This window comes from Balaenoptera musculus, chromosome 3 (genome assembly GCF_009873245.2).
Source record: "Balaenoptera musculus isolate JJ_BM4_2016_0621 chromosome 3, mBalMus1.pri.v3, whole genome shotgun sequence".
NCBI classification, from domain to species: domain Eukaryota; kingdom Metazoa; phylum Chordata; class Mammalia; order Artiodactyla; family Balaenopteridae; genus Balaenoptera; species Balaenoptera musculus.
In genome coordinates, this window is record NC_045787.1 from 102,282,146 (window position 1) to 102,287,788 (window position 5,643).

Consider the following 5,643-nt stretch of genomic DNA (forward strand, 5'->3'; position numbering starts at 1 on the left):
TTAATCCTTCAACCTATGCACTGAGTTGGTTCCTAACTATCTCCTCCGAGTCCTGTTGTCCTGTTGTCCCTATTTCTCTGTTTTCAGGAGGTTCTCTTTTCTAATTCTTCCCCATGATGGTCTTTCTCCGCCAATCCTCATCTTCCTGCAGAGTTTCTACTTCAATAAAAACACCATCATTCCATCCAGAAATTTAGGGATTAGCTCTGATACAAAATTTTCCATCACTGCCCCTCCTGCCCATATTCAATCCATCTTTGCCAGTTTTCCTCCATTCCCTTCTCTATTTCCTCTGTCATTGCCCTAGTTCAGCCCATCAGTGGGATGGGGGTTTGTGGTTGAAAAATGGTGGTACAATGCTGCTTTGGTTTGCGTGTTAGTCTTAATTTAGGATATGTTCTGATAGTTTTGGGAAATGAATACATTTAGAATATGGGGGTGCAGAGTTGCAAAGGATTCCTTCATAATTCCACTCTCATTTTTAGGATTATTGCTATGATACTCTCACCTTTGGACAAATAGCCTTGGAAAAATGTCCCCCATTATAGGAGCTACATTTCCTTTGTAACAACTGTTTAGCAGACAGCAATGTTCCACTAAAGAAACACTATTTTCTTTATGATACTGATTATTTCATAGCTCCTTTTGCTTTCTGTGGGTGACAAGGCCCAGGATGTCATTCTTCAGTCTGGCGGATTTCAATACCAAACAAGCTTAACCACCATGGGCTGGCATAGCGAAACAAGAGTGGATTAGTAGCCAACTCACAGTTGCGGTGTTTCTGGGTGACCTACAGCAGTGTAACTTCAAATTTGGCACGTTTTTACTCACTCAGGAGCCTTCCTTTATCCCAGGGAAGTAAGTACTCGACCCAAAGGGCAGCAGGCAATAGATGAAAGGAAGCTAAGCCTCACCCAGTCAGGTCAGCCAACTGAGTGCTTCATGCTTCCAAGCTACCTTTAAAAAGCTTCCTAGGTATGTTAAAGCAAAATCATCTTTTCTCATTGTGTATTACTACACCCTTTTCATTATGTAAGGGTGTTTGAACTTGGTCTCTACATTATCTATATCACTGAAATGTTGATCATCATGCTGTTGCTTTCTCACATTTTTCCTAAAAGGACACAGTTTTCCTATTCTGGAGGCATTTGGAAGCTTGCAATAAAGAAAATCAAGGGCCGGGGTAATTGTCTAGTTTGCAGGCCAGAGACTCCTGAACTCCAAACTCGCTGTTCTGCTTCCCAGCTCCAACGCCCACTGCTGGCTTCCTAACTTTGACTTGTCCTAGGGAGTATTGAACTGTTGTCCACTGAGCCCTCTGGGTAAACCCTACACTTACCTAAAGACAGCACAGGATAAGACATCACCTCCACTCCTTCCATTTAACCTATATTTCTATCTTTGATCTTCCGATGGCTCTGCTACTAGTAACACCGCATTACTCTAATCATTTTAAACATTTCTGTGAATCAAAGTTTTCTTTCTGTTTAGAATTCTTTTTTAAAGGACAAGACCTTTGTGTTGTTGATTATTTCCATAGTACCTGGAAAACAGCTGATGCTTACTGAGTGACAGTTGATTTAAATTGCCCTCAATTTATTAACTGACAAGTACATACAAACAGCCAGAATAGAAGAGCCAGTCAACACAATGACATCACATGCCTTCTTTGAATGGCACTTAAAAAAAAAAAAAAAGAATGTGTAGAACTCAATTTGCAATGTCTTAACCCAGCTTTGGAAAACAGCCCCACCATCACCACTAGAAAAAAAAAAAAAAAAAGAGATGGTTGAAATTCACATCCATCCAGATTAGGCAAGAAAAGGAAGGGCTGCTTTGCTTTCTTGCCCTTGTGCTGCCTCTTTTCATCATGAGTAATTCTATCCCTCTCTTATCTGATCATGCAGGGACACATTATCTCACTAGCAAATGAATGCACTGTGGAAAAACTCCCCAAATGCAAATGAACAGGAAGGAGTGCTGATAGTGAAGTTAAAGGAGCTCTCTTTTCCCCCTCCCACTGCCTGTGGATGGAGCAGTTATGGAGATTCTGTATCAATTCCACATCTACTTATTCAAACTTTGTCAAGATAAACCTTTTATCTCATTGTTCTGACGCTGCAGAGAGGAGATAATTTACATGACAGTAATTATGTTGCTATATTTAGGAGTGTGCTCTCTGCCCATTTCTGGTAACTTGCTTTTATATAAAACACTGAATGGGCTTTTCAGAACTTGGAAGGTGTGTGTATGATGCTATTTAAAACATGACAGCTAGAAAGCAGTGCAAAATGGGTTGACTTTGCTCACCTCTGTAGCTTTGGGGGAAGATCACAAGAGGAATAATAGCTCTAAAGTTCCTTTTAAACAATGTGTATTATTAGAAGGAAGCTTCTCTAAATTTTATTGGCTTTCTCTTCTCCCCACAAGCAAACGAGTATTTTCATTTTTAATATATTGTATGGAGCTACCAGCAGTTTTTTTTTTTTTTTAATCTGACATTGATTTATTTTTCTTCATCCCTTAGGTTAAAACAATGAAAAGAAAGAAACTAGTCTGTAGGACCAAACACTTTATATGAAACTTTGACTTCAGGGAGGCTCAAGTAGCTTTCTTTCATTTGTTTCATGGTGCTGGTTGGTTTAAGCTTTTTTGCCTCGTCCAAACACACTGATGTCCCTGCCAGCTGGAAGTCTGCTGGCCCAGCTGCACTATGTCATGTCAAAAACCCACGGGCCTTCCTTCCTGCCTGGTATCCACAGTTCCCAAAGGATTTAGTCAAGATAATACTGCCTCCCATTTTGAGCTGACCTCTGTGTGAGAGTTACCTAGTTTCATCGAATTTTAAGAGTGACTCCAGGATAATATCTTGGGAGCTTTACTAAATAGAAAGTCTAGTGTGCCCTGACCCTAAGCCATCTTTCCTCCATCTAAACTCTCAATCTCTAGTGATTCTTAGTCTTCCTAGAACCACCATGAAGTTGTCCACATTTCATGTCTTCTTTCTCTTTCACATTTCATTTCAGTTGCTGAGCTAAAGTCCTGAAATGGCATTTTCACAAATTCTCCTTTCAGAACTAGAAATAACTATATCTCCTTTAGTCCAGTATATTACAGTACAGTATTGGGTTTTTAAAAATAAATTAAAACAGAAAAAACTTCAATTTAGGCATTCAATCAGTGATTTTCTTTATTTTCAATTTTTGTGTAGGGTGGGGAGCACGGAAGAGAGGGGAAAAAAAACCCCAAAGTGTAACATTGCAGGAACAGTGTATATTTCATGTATTATAATAGAATTAGCATACTCCCTGATAAATTCCTCAAAATTGTGACCATGTTAGATTTCCAGTGGAGGTGGGAAATCTATGAAGCGGCGGAGCTTTGGAAATCAAACTTCTTTTTACCTGTACTCCACGTGCGCGTGACTTTGAAATGGTGTTTTTATTAACAACGTAGATCTGTCAGGAGGCATCCCTGCCGCCTCTGCACCAGCTCATTCCTCTCTTCCCTGTTTCCATTCTCTTCATCTTAGTCTTCACTCCCCACTTTCTTGTTTCTCACTAAACTTTCTTTTAATGGTTTTCAAAATTCTGTGACAGATTTTTGGTCAAGCTGTTTCCATGAAAAAGTACTGATTTTTTAAAAGGAATACCTCACACACACACAAAAACAAATAGTTCACAAAACATTCTCCTTTCCTCCTGAAGCTTTTACGATGCATTATTATCACTAACTAGTCTTTTACTATTAAACTTAAATGGCCAATTGAGACCACCCATTCTGAGACCGTTCTTCTACCAATATTAAGAGCAGGCTGGCAGGTACTAGGGATAATATTCATTTAGTCTTCAGAGTCTTCCCGGCAGACTTGGTGACTGTACCAGCTCCAGCCACCTTCTCGTCCACTGCTCTGATGACACCTGTGGCAACCGATTGTCTCTTATCTCACAGACAGCAAAAGGGCCCAGAGGCGGATGGGCAGAGAAGCTATCAACACAGGTGGGCTTGTCAGGAACCACATCAACTCAGCTGCATCACCAGATGGCAAGAATCTGCGCCCAGAACAACAAGTAATCTTCTCCCTCAGCTCAGCAAACTTGCAAGCAATGTGAGCTGTGTGACAATTCAGCGCAGGTGTGTAGCCAGCCCTGATTTGGCCTGGATGGTTCAGGATCATCACCCGAGCCATGAAGCCAGCTGCTTCCACTGGTGCGTCATTTTTGCTGTCCCACCAGCCACACTGCCCAGGATGAACATCTTTGACAGACACGTTCTTGACACTGAAGCTCACACCGTCCCCAGGAAGAGCTTCACTCAAAGCTTCACGGTGCGTTTCAACAGAGTTTTTACTTCAGTTGCCTGGAGCAAAGATGACCACCATGCTAGGGGTGAGAACACCAGTCTCCGCTTGGCCGCCAGGGACAGTGCCAATACTACCAATTTTGTGGATGTCCTGGAGGGGCAGTGGCAAGGGCTTGTCAGTTGGACGAGTTGGTGGCAGGATGCGATCCCAAGCCTCAAGCAGCATGGTTCCACTGGCATTGCCATGTTCACAGGTGACTTTCCATCCCTGGAACCAAGGCATGTTAGCACTTGGCTCCAGCGTGTCGTCACCATTCCAACCCGAAATTGGCACAAATGCTACTGTGTCGGGGTTGAGTCAATTTTCTTAATGTAGGTGCTGACTTCCTTTATGATTTCCTTGTATCACTTCTGGCCACAGAGTAGCTCAGTGGGATCCATTTTGTTAACACCAACAATTCGTTGTTTCACACCCAGTGTGGAAGCCAGAAGGGCATGCTGACGGTCTGCCCGTTCTTGAAGATCCCTGCTTCAAATTCACCAACACCAGGAACAACAATCAGGACAGCCCAGTCAGCAGGAGATGTGCCTGAAATCATGTTTTTGATAAAGTCTCTGTGTCTTGGGGCATCAGTGATGACACAAAGCTCACCTTCAGCTTACAGTTTATCTAAGACCCAGACCGTCTTGAAGGAGCCCTTTCGCATCTCAGCAGACTCCTTCTCAAATTTTTTGATGGTTCTTTTGTCAATCCCACCATATTTCTAGGTCAGATGGCCAGCAGTGGTAGACTTGCCCGAATCTGTGTGTCCAGTGATGACCATGTTGATAGGAGTCTATTCCTTTCCCATCTTGGCTTAGATTTAGCAGTGGTTTTCATGACATCTGTGTTCTGGCAGCAAACCTAATGCTTCATCCCTCTTTTTATTTCTTTAATTCCCATTTTTCTCCTTTTGACTTTGCCTTGCCTTCAGTGTGCACATTGGTCCTTAGCCCTCGGTGAACTAACACTTAACAGTTTCATGACCCTTAAACCACATCAAGAAAGTCACAAAAGGCTCCTCAAAGGATCAGGAAGAAATACTGCACCTATAAGTACACACAGCTGACTTTCTAGGTCTCCTTCAATCATAACTTCAGCCTCAAAAAGCAGTTGAAAAGGCCCTCTAATTGTTTACAACATTTGTTAGAACCCTGGATGCAGTTTGGCCTGGAGGTGTGATTCTGATTTGGAAGTTTCCCAGGTGATTCTTGTCCACACCCAAGTCCCCACTGAGATCCTTCCCCAGACAGCCATTGAAGAACCAGAAATCACAATGAAATGCCATAGTCCGTACGAAG

General features: G+C 42.3%; 1 pseudogene; it reads right to left on the reverse strand.

Annotated features, from left to right (window-relative positions):
* Window positions 1-3,837: 3,837 nt before the first annotated feature.
* On the reverse strand, window positions 3,838-5,153 carry LOC118892718 (annotated as a pseudogene).
* Window positions 5,154-5,643: the final 490 nt, after the last annotated feature.